Genomic DNA, 11886 nt, shown 5'->3' on the forward strand with positions numbered 1-11886 from the left:
TTCATATGGCCACCATCTTTTTTTTTTTTTTTTTTTACAGATGTTAAGCTCGTACATGTTAAAGTCACGTTTGTTGCAGGATTCATAAAACATACAAACGTAAGGCTAAAAAAACAACAACCTGCTAACCTTGGCATTCGAAGCACTTCTAGCTCACATAACTGTTAGCTAACAAAATGTAACGCTAGCTCACAATTTAGGGATATCGTACTGCATTGTAGTTTATAACAACATCAAAGTGTAATATAAGATAGGGAGGATTAGGATGCCAGCATTCTGAGATTGTGTTATGTTTTTCAGTAAATGATCTGATGGGTTTTAACTAGGGCTGTCAAATGATTATATTTTTTAACAGTTAATCACATTTTTTTTTTAAGATTGATTTTTGGGCATTTTGTGCCTTTATTAGAGAGACAGGACAGTGGATAGAGCCAGAAATCAGGGAGAAAAAGAGTAGGGAATGACATGCAGGAAAAGAGCCACAGGTCGGATTTGAACCTGGGCCGCCCTGCTTGGAGGACTACAGCCTCCATACATGGGGCGCTCGCTCTGACCACTGCACCACCAGCGCCCCAGTTAATCACATTTTTAACCACATGTTCACTTTATTTTGCATTTTAAAGTAAAAATTGTTAGGCTTTTTTTTTTTTAATTTTCTTTGTACAGTCTTAAGCTGGGAGTACTTTACTTGCTGTTTCTCCTGCAACCCTGCTTTTATTTTGAAAAAAAGTAAGAACCTTCTACAATTCACTTAGCAGACACTTTTATCAAAGCAACATACATTAGAAAATAAGAACAATACAAGCAAGGATCTAGAAAAGAGGAAACAACTCAAGTAAGTGCAAACGATCAGCTTCAGGTGCTGACAGGAAGTGACCAGAGGTAGAGCACAACATCAACATCTGTTCTTGAGAGCTCTGATCAGTATAGAAACCATCTTAAAACAAAACCATCGTCATTACCATCATCAACATCATCAATAATATCAAAACCATCGTTCCATCATCTGGAAGCCACGACAACATGAACTTAACCATGGCAAAAAAAAACTCATTACTGATCAAAAACCGACGTCAGACACCTCAAAGGAACGGTAACACAGGTCAATGTGTGATGTCATAAGGTGGATATTACTTTGGACTCGTCAGCTGAGCTGTCTGAGAGTTTGTTAAATGAGACGTTCAAAGATGCAGCAGTGTTCTTCTTTTACATCATTGTGATGACAGAGAGACACTGAGGACAACTATCTATGGAGAGCCTAAAGGGACAAAATAGCACAAGATAAACTAACCCTAACCCAATGCATTAACTTTTGACCATAACTAATTACCATTAACTAGTTAATGCTGACAGCCCTAAAAGTTATTCATCATTCTTGTGCATGTAATTTAATTTTAATGCATGGAATTTAAATGGTGCATTATATTATGTCATCATATGACTCGTGACTTCTGCAGAATCATTAGTAAAAGGTCGAATAGCCTCAGAAAGGTCAAATTATCCAGTTATTATACACTCAGCAGAAGAAGCATTTTTCAGTACTTTTCTCTCAAAGTCAAATTAGCTCATTCAAATAATTTCTTTCAGTAAAGTTCTGGAGTACTTCCTTATATTAAACATATTGGGGGCCTGTATTACTATTATAATTTATTCGTATTTGAATATAGGACGTTCACGTGCAATAGAGCATTTTCTTCCCTTATGTAATACAGATAGATAAATATTGATACCACCCTCATATCTGATTAAATATAAAACTGGAGCCAATAGACTGTGAGCTGAGCCAAGCATTTACAGTGAGAGGAGCCAAGAGGTCAAGAACACGTCTAGACAATGACCCAAAGGAGAAGCACGCAGGTTTAACGCTTTGGATGTTTTACTAGATGCAAAAAAAAAAAAAGAAGATGTTTTAGAGGTGCTGGTAAGACAGTTATTATTTGTATTGTTATTTCAGGTTAGCTATAAAAGAAACACTTTATTGATCCCATGAGACACACACACACACCCACACACACACACATCCACACAGACCTACACACACACTCACACAGACCTACACACACACTCACACAGACCTACACACACACATACCCACACACACAAGCCCGATACAGAGACATGCCACATAAAATTCCTCGACATGCAACTGTGGGAGCCAAAATACAGCAAAGTCAACCGGGTTGTCTACTGTCCACAGTCAGGGTTCATGCCGGACTTGAACTGGTCACCCTGATCGACCAGCTGCATAAAAAAAACATGAATATCCTCAAATGTTGAACTATTCCTTTAATGACTGTAAGCGAGTGCCACAACATGACAGACTACTTAAACAGCTTAACATCGATGTCTCTATCAAAGATAATATGAAGTGAATGTACAGGACACCACTCGATAGGCCTGGGCGATAAGTCGGTCAGACACTCATTAAATACGACTACGTGTCACACTTATTGTTTTATTACAGATTAAACTCCACATTTGAAGTTGAATGTCCAGTTTGGGATCTCTCTCCGGGATGATAAGACCGTCTGTGAACTTTGTTAGACACTTCTATTCCACATGGCAGCTCTGATGTTACCAAATGAACTGACTGGCAGCTTGGGCAATGCCCCGAAACTTTCATCACCGTCTGGACCAGATGTGTGTGTGTGTGTGTGTGTGTGTGTGTGTGTGTGTGTGTGTGTGTGTGTGTGTGTGTGTGTGTGGACGGGTGTTGGTCTGATGAAGTGCTGACTAAGAGAAAATAGAAACTTGCACCTGCAAAAAAAGAGATAAATAATTGTGAAAGAAAAAAATAAAAGAGCCTTTTAATGATGACAGACAGAAAATGAAAATGACTCTGTATGACTCCAACAGCTGAGCTGTCTGACAGGTTTTTTTAAAAACTAAAATGAGAGATTCAAGGGTCAGCAGGGTCGTTCTTTTGCATCACTGTGACTACAGGGAGACACTGAGGACGACTATCTACGGTGCACTTAAAGCAGAAACACAGTGACATGACTAGCAAAGAAACATTTCCGCTGACAATGTTTCCCTCTTATAAATAATTACTTTGGATTTTTGTTTCCAAGTAGGACCTAAAAGAGCCACAGCTAGTCCCAAATGAGGCACATGTGGCTTGAGAGCCGCAGGTTGAGTATCACTGACTTAAAGGGACCAAATAGCCTGCAGTTAATCACGATTGCAAAATATGAATGCATTAATTTGTTAAGCACAAATTGGTCAATATATATATTTTTTTCTCAGTATTATTTTTGGGCTCTTTTAATTTAGTTTTTAACTTAGTTTTTATTCATTTTTCTCATCAACAACAGTACAATATGAAAAATATATATTTTTTTTCCTCTTTTTCAGCTGTATAGTTACATCTGGATATTAAGCCAGCAGAAATAGATTACAAAACTAAGATACAAACCAAAATGTCCACTCCAAAGAATATACATATACACAATAATACACATGAACAAACAAGTACATAAATAAATGTTCATAAAAGTAGAGGAGAAATGAAAATCATAAATAAAAGTTGTAATCATAAAGAAATAAATTATAATCCACACAAAGATATCACGTGTCAAAGTGCAGGCGCAGACCAAGTGAGCTTGGTCTGCGCCCAAATTAAACATCACTCTCTATTGCATTAGTAAAGTCAGTACATGTCTCCGTCTTGTTGTGAACGTTTCTTTTTGGAGTCTTAATTGGTATGTAATTTGTTCCATTTGATAAATGTCCCAAACTTTCTGGATCCATACATTGTAAGTGGGAGGGTCTGGTTTCAACCAACGTATGGTGATACACTTCAGGGCCGCCGTTTGTTTAAGAGATAGGACAGTGGATAGAGTCAGAAATCAGGGAGAGAAAGAAAAAGGGGAAAGTGTGTGGGAAGGAGGCCCCAGGTCGGATTTGAACCCGGGCTGCCTGCTTGTGGCACCGGCAGTCTAGTGGTTAGTGCTGCGCCCCATGTACAGAGGCTGTAGTCTGTAGGGTTCAAATCTGACCTCTGGCTCCTTTACCTCCATGTTGTTCCACACTCTCTCTCTCTCTCTCTTCTGATTTCTTTCTGATTGAATCCACTGTCCTGTCTCTAAATAAAGACTTTAGATTCAATAAACAAACTGTATGAATATACTCAATATGAACATTTTCTCCGTATCAAGAGGAGAGTAGATTCTCTTATAGATCACTAATAGTAAACAGAACAGATCTATCAGTTTTATATCCTTTAAGATTCCTGCAGAGGTGCAATCAAAAATCTGACAAATTCAATCATTCAATGTCAATCAGTCGAGTCGTTGATATAAGGGGCGTTCTAGCATCGAGAGGTGTGTCCCCTGGTCTGCTGTAGGGACAAGCTGTTGTTGATTGTTTGTCTCAGGTGGGTGTGAGTCGGGTCAGGGTAACAACATCATCGACTTCTTTTTGAAGACGGCGGTCAAAGTGCAGAATAATCTAGGTGTTCTCTGAGTCGTATCTTATCTCCACCCCGTCCTTAACGGACAGCACCTGTTTGTCAACAGACCAGATGTGTGTGGAGATGTGCACATTTTGCAATGACAGTAGAATACCTCCCTAAGAGGGCCCCTTCTGACAGCACTCCCTCTAATTGCCCTGCCCCTACTTACTTTGAAAATCAACATTTGTCAATGAAAGTGACTGAAGAAAAATGAAGTTGAATAATCTGTTTGGGGGTGAAAAAAGAAAGAGGACGACAAGTAAGCTTCAGGAACCTGGAAGACATATTGGTGATGAATGCTGGCTGGAGGGGCCCCCAATGATTTTTTGCCAAGGGCCCCAACAGACTCTAGAATCACCACTAAGAAAACAAAACATCAACACCGTCGACTCACAGGAAACACACACAACGGCTGGTGTCAACTTTTTCACAGGTTTAGAAGACTGAAATATGATATATGACAGCTCGGTGTGTCAGAACAACAAATGAAAGCTTGCAGGATAACGGAGTCCTATCTAGAGATGATATGCTATCTGCTCCACAGATACAGTCGACCTCACACAGCACGTCTTATATAAGAACGTGCAGGAACACCACACACAGGTATTAACTCATTACATTAATTGAGATCATGAATTACATAAAAGGCAATGTGAGTCAGTGCAGCTTTATTTATACGACATGTTGATAACAAAGAGGGGGTTTCAAGTGCTTTACACAAGTGAAGAAAGTACAAGAGAGGCAAATGAAGTCAACCAGAAGAGAAAAATAAATCAAGATGCATTTTTTCTTTTTCAAAAAGTTGGATTTAATACAAAAAAATTAGAATAAGAAATTATTTTTTAATCTCCTGGTGCAAATTTTTGGCAGTTTAGCTTCTCAGATACTGAATATAAGCTTGGTCAAAAAAGGGAACTATAATTTAGTTGGTAGGAGATAGAAATATATAAATATGGGAATTATACATATACAAATAAAGATAAAGCACAATATTAAACCCCATAGCCTAAAAATGTTGACATTTTAGTTTCTCTGATATAGAAAATAATTGCCTTCTGCCCAGATCAGGAAGTCCCACCCCCCAACATCGAGGTAACTCGAGACAGAAATAAAGATTATAAAGAAAAACATAGATGAGTGTTTATTATCTTACAATGTCTAAACAGTGCACACTTATTTAAACAATGTAAGACTAAATGAAAGAATAAAAACTGATCATCTAAATGTGTTAATTGTGTGTGTGTGGTTGATTGTGATATAAACATGTGTTGGTGAACGACTATTGAGGTGAGAGTGATATTAGCTGTGTGGCCATCAAACCCCTGCATACAGAGATTTCTTCAGATTCTCGGATCGTGTCCTGCAGACGATGCAGTCCCCCAGATTCTCTGCAATTTCACATTGAGAAACTTTTGTCTCGATTTGTTACACAATTGTCCAGCTCAGTCTTCCACAGGGTGATGAAACCCTCCCCGTCCTTACTTCAGAGACACTCTGCCTCATTGTCACTCACCCAATCATGTTACTAACCTGTTTCCAGTTAACCTCATTAACTAACTGAGGGCTTTTCTTTTAGCATATCACATCCTCTCCACTCTGTTGATGCCAATGTTCAAACTTTGTTGAAACATTTTGCAGGCAACAAATGGGCTAATCACTTTTCTGAAAATGTGCTGCATTCAGGTGCTCCTCGGACGGTCCCAGTGTCCGAGTTGAGAAGTCGTTCTTCTGACTACGGTGTGTTCACATGATTTCAGTTCAGAAAGTCTGAATATTGTAACAACAACATCAAACAGCATGGATACTACAAAGAAGACATGTGAATGTCTCTGTTACAAGTTATATTTGATTAAAAGGTTGATGTGTAATACGTGACTTAATCAAAAGTATCTTAACATTAACTAAACATATTTTGCCCCCCATGTGGTGACGAATATTCAGATTCAGATTCTTTATTGTCCCACAAGGGGACATTTGCATTGCAGCAGGAGCACACAGAAGACAAGAATCAGAAGGACAGCATCGCCGTAACACATCAACCAAGACAAATGTAAAAAATCAGAAAACACAAAAAAATATAAAGCCAAATCAAAACATCGCAATAAAATCAGTCGAGAGTTCATACCGAAATTCCTACCAAGTTATTAAAGTGCAAAGTGGAGGTGTGCAAATGTGCAATTCAAGTGCAAAAAGAGCTAAGGCTAATTGTTGTTCAACATATTCATTGCACTTGGTACAAATGAGACCTGGATGTGGTGATTGGACATTTTTGTGTATTTTTCCTGGCCTGCTCTTGGTTTGGTGCTTGTGTTTTTTCTTTCAGAGGCTGGGCATGGCTTATTGGCTGCTGGAGCTCTCTGACATCACTCACCTGATAGTCATCTGTAATCACCGGCTACAGCATTTAGACCCTGGTTCACCTCTCCCAAGCTGCCAGATAAATTCCACCTACACTGTGGTAGAGCAGCTTTTCAGAAGCAGTAAGACTTTTTGTGCTTTGGAATTACCTGTCACTAATTATTCTCTTGTCTTCTTTTTCCTCCAGTACCTCCAACCAATGAGCTCCAGCTCCTCACCACCCAACCTCTCATTCAAGCCTCACCAGCCTTCACCAGCCTCACTTCAATAAATACCCCTTTTTACCCACCTCCCTGTTTTCCGGTTTTGCTTTTGGGTCCACTTTAAAACCCTTTTAAGATCATAACACTGGAGTCTTTTAGTCTTCCTCACAGGAGCTTTAAAACGGCGACCTGAGAGTAAAATGTCAAACACATCAAGTTGGCGTCCCATGCTTTCCCGAGTTGCTGCTCCATCTTGATCAGGTGTTCATGTACATTTTACAACTTGGAAACTTGTTTATCCGATGTGTCCGACATCACATGAATGCACATATAATACAATTTCACAGTTTCAATGTTGTCTTTTTGTTATTTCAATTAAATTAGGGATTTCAATGTTCACATTTTACAGTGTCCCAGCTTTCATGGGAAATAAGGGTTGTACATAAAGAAAAGGAGTACGATAAGTAGTTTAGTCATATGTTTTTTAAGTAATAAGTAGCAGAGTTTTGCACATTTGGATTGAAGAAAAAATACATTGTTGTCCGGTCTAGTGCAGTTTGATTTTTGCACCGTTAAAGTAAATCAAAATAAAGGATGTTTAAGTGCAGCAGGTAAACAATGTTCAAAGGTACAGGAGAGCAGACTTCTTGATTTACATTGGAAAGTGCAACAAAGATAAATGGAAACCTTGTGTCTTCTGTTTGCAGCAGAGAAGTGAAAGGTCGCTTTATCAAGTTTTGGATGTGACCCAGAGTTCAAGCAGAGATACAAGAACTGATTCAAGAACTGATGTCAGCAAAAAGTAAATAAAAACTCATTGAATGAAGGCCAAAAGGGTTTGTAGAGTTTGTCAAATTAACATAAAAGCCTAGAAATAGTGAAGCTAAAATCATAGAGATGAAATGTACAAGTTGGATATAAAGTAGCATGATTATATCACTGATGTCCCAAACTGTTGGATGTTGACATTTCTCAACTGCAGCCTCATGTCAAGGACTGAAAGACTGACTTCAATCCAAAGCAGCCTATAACTCTTGGGCCGGATCCCATTAGATATCTCATATCAGTTTAACATTTTAGGATGAATTGCATCAGATACAAAGTGCAGACACATCTCTGCAATCTTTCATCAATGATCCTGAAATACAGAGCAGGGACACTTTAATGCCTGGTTGTTACTGTATGAAACTTATATTGAAACTATGAACTTTTTGAGAAGTTCAGCTGTGATGTAACGAGGTGTCAGGAATCAGGAGTGTGGGTGTTGAAATGGTTTTTGGCTTGTTTGGAATCTGCATGAAATGTGTCTGCTAAATTTAAACCTGAGAGTCACAAGAGGCAAAGTTCATAATCAAAGCTGAACAGATAGTTACTCTAAGGTGAAATCTTTTATATAAGAAGTGAGCTTAAGTACAGTTTTTATATTTTCTGCTACTTTGTTTTTCTTTTGAAAGTTTTATTTTGAGGCTTTGAATGCCTTTTAAAGGAGACAGGACAGTGTATAGAGTTGGAAAATGGGGAGAGGGAGAGAGAGTGGGGATTGACATGCAGGAGAGGAGCATCAGAGTGGATTCTAACCCGGGCCACCCGCTTTGAGGACTACAGCCTCTGTACATGGTGTGCACTAACTAACCACTCAGCCACTGACGCCCCACTGCAGTACTCACATTTTCTACTCTCTCTCTTCTACACTCATGAGGAATACAGACTGTTTTATTTGGTTGTTTTTTTCTTTTTTTGGAGAGTTAAGACAGTGCTGGAAATCAGGGAATGAGCCACAGACACAGGTCAGATTTGAACCCAGGCCACCTATTCACAGTGCGCACAAACTAACCACTCGGCCATTAGCGCCCCACTGCCCCAATTTTCTGCTCTACTACACTCATGAGGAAATACAACATGTTTAATGTTCAACACATTTTCTTTTTCCGGAGGATTAAAAAAGCTTCACAGCTCATTGGGTTCTGATGTTTTTAGTTTGGGAGCTGGACTTAAAGCCTGTAGTTCATTTTATTTCTCACAGATGTTTACACATGTCATCCCAGATGATTTAGCTGGATTGTGGATCATTTTTCAACACTGCACATCAAAAGTTTTAGAAAGTCCTGCAGTAACTGTTCAAACATGAAAGGACCAGAAATGTCTTTGTCTTTTTCATTATTAGGAGAAATGTGCAGCAAAGTCGTAAACAAAGCCAATTCCACAACACATTTGAATGTATCCTCTTAGGTAGTGTTATGTTTTTGAATGTTGCATATTTTACACTCTTCTAACTCAAAGGCCTGACTAGGGACAAGACCTTGAAATGAGTAGTAGCTACTGTCTGTGCGGCACATCAGTTTCACGCTCTGTATTGAATGTTAAATTGAACTGTCCCTGTTGAATAAATACATTCAAATCCTAATCAAATACAAAACGTGTTGCAAATGACAAAGTCTCCTGTCAGACATTAAGATGAATAAATATGCAGGTTTTCTTTTTTTGCTTAGTGTCTGCAGGATTTCTATGTTTTTCCATTTTTGGGGCTTTTGTTATGTGTTTGTCCTTTTCAGTCACCGTACATGGATTATCACTTGATGAATCAGAGGGCATCTGCTGCATGAATTTTTAAGTGTTTTTTTGTGTGTGAAATGTTAAAAAAAAGAATACCAAATCATCTGATAAGACATCAAATTATAAAAAGACAATAATTGTTACACCTTTAATATGAGGCCAAATCCAAATATGCCATGAACCTCTGATCCTCCATGAGGCACTTACCAAATTCCTTTTTTTACATGGCAACGTAATCTGATATTATTATATTTCACTGTATTTGTATAAAAATCTATTACTGTAAGTGCAAAAGTAGCTCCAGATATTTATCTTACAGCTTAAACAATTCAATGTTTATTCTATGTTATTGCAACAATAAATATATGAACATCTAATATAAAGTTATACATTAGATAAATGTCTCATGTATCTGCAGAATTATCTCAGAATTATTTTTTTTCGATCCAGCTTGACACTTTCCTTAAGTGGGATAATGCAGCAGGACTTTCACTAGAGGTGTGTTTGTTTTCTGGCAGATAGGGTAGCTGAGCGTCTCGTCGGTGCGTGCTGGACTCATTAGCTGGCAGGAGACACACACAGACACACACAGAAACACACAGACACACACAGAGCAGGACTCACCTGCAGGCCTGGACAGATGGCAGCCGCTGCTTACATAACACAACCAACACACAGCTGCCCACACTGTGAGGTCTGCAGGGCACCACGGACAAGTCCAACAGCAGGACAACCAATGAAACTTCTCTGTAGTGTTATATGAGGAGAATGAAATAAGTTTGTTAAGTCAAGGCCATCTTTTATTTTGAAAGCTTTAAAAGTAGCACTAAATAAATCAAAAGAAGACATCACAGTGTTTCCCCTAGGTTTACAGCGTGGGGGGGGGGGACACGCCGACACAAACACTTCTTGGTGTTCATGGGTTACTTTTAATGACAGCTGTCCTTTTCTATCTATCCTTAAATGACTTCTTTACCTGATTTCCGACTCTTTCCACTCTCCTATCCCTGCAATAAAGGCACAAAAAGCCCCAAAATAAATCTTTAAAAAAAAAGGTGGGCTGCCCCCCTAATATAATGGTAGGGGAAACACTGCATCATGTGACATTTGTGCAGTGTTTAGGGCTGTTGCCTCATAGCGAGAAAGTTACTGGTTCAAATCTCCATCTTGATTCAGACCAGGGTATTATTTGTATGTTCTCCCTGTGTATGGAGATCAATGTGTTATACATTTGATTGATAAGCTGTTTAGTGAATGAAGTAGAATTTCAGGACGTCCACAGACCAAAGTGTTTGATGATACTTTCATTTCTAAGCATCGATGCTAACTTTGTGTTACGCTCAAACTCAACTTGTTGCCATGTTCAATTGGCTCCGTTAGCCGCTACTAGCCCAGTTACTGACGTTGTGTTAAGAAAGTGTGATCCAGTTTCCAGGTGTCTTCGGGACGGAGGCTGTAACAAGCTCTGATGTCACTGAGGTCCACAACACTGTAGCTACATCCAAAATGAGAAAATCGGCAGTATCTTTTTGTATCCTTAGCACCCTGGCACTTTGTTCCGTATGTTTATGTATGTTTAATTTATGTAGACAAAAATTCCCTTCTACTTTCCCAATCTGAAATGTCTTGCAAGTGTCCAGAATGAAAAGTAGCAAGTAATATTAAAACTACATACATGCACACCACTAGCAAAGCAGTCGAGCAGATAGCGGTGAAATAGAACGTTTCTCAGTCGCGGGGAATATTTGAATGAGTGGGCGTGTTCTTGAAGGGTGGGTGTGTCCATGAACGCTGCCAATAGGAGGGTTGCTCTCCAGTGCTCGGAGAAGAAAGCCTCTGTAAGGCTCGAGGCCTCTTGTGAAATTCTTGGCTTCAAATCGGGATATGCAGAACAGCGTCCTCTGCAGACTCATCCTGGGATTACTCCAACATGCGTTAATAACCTCATGATGTGAAACTTTGCCCACGTTTAGTCTGAGCATCCAGCATTGTAACACTATATACTGTGAGTACTAAAATGTGGCTCAGCATAATAGGTCTCCTTTAATAACCATATATAGGATACTTGTATGCAGCAAAAAGAAATGTTCCAGTTCTGAAATAGAGGTTTGTAAATGAATTAAAATGAAATTATCCCATGCTATATGCATATTAAAAATAGACAGAGAGGTAGTCTTTTAGTTCACATTACCTTAAGTCTAAATGTTATTAAAATATAAATGTAAGCTGTAAAATCTATTTAAAATCAGGTTAAACTGACTTTTTTTTATATCATCCTTTAGTCATCCTTCCCTTAAAGAGTCTTTTTATAAAAATGTT

The sequence above is a fragment of the Labrus bergylta genome, chromosome 14 (assembly GCF_963930695.1).
Source record: "Labrus bergylta chromosome 14, fLabBer1.1, whole genome shotgun sequence".
Taxonomy (NCBI): Eukaryota; Metazoa; Chordata; class Actinopteri; order Labriformes; family Labridae; genus Labrus; species Labrus bergylta.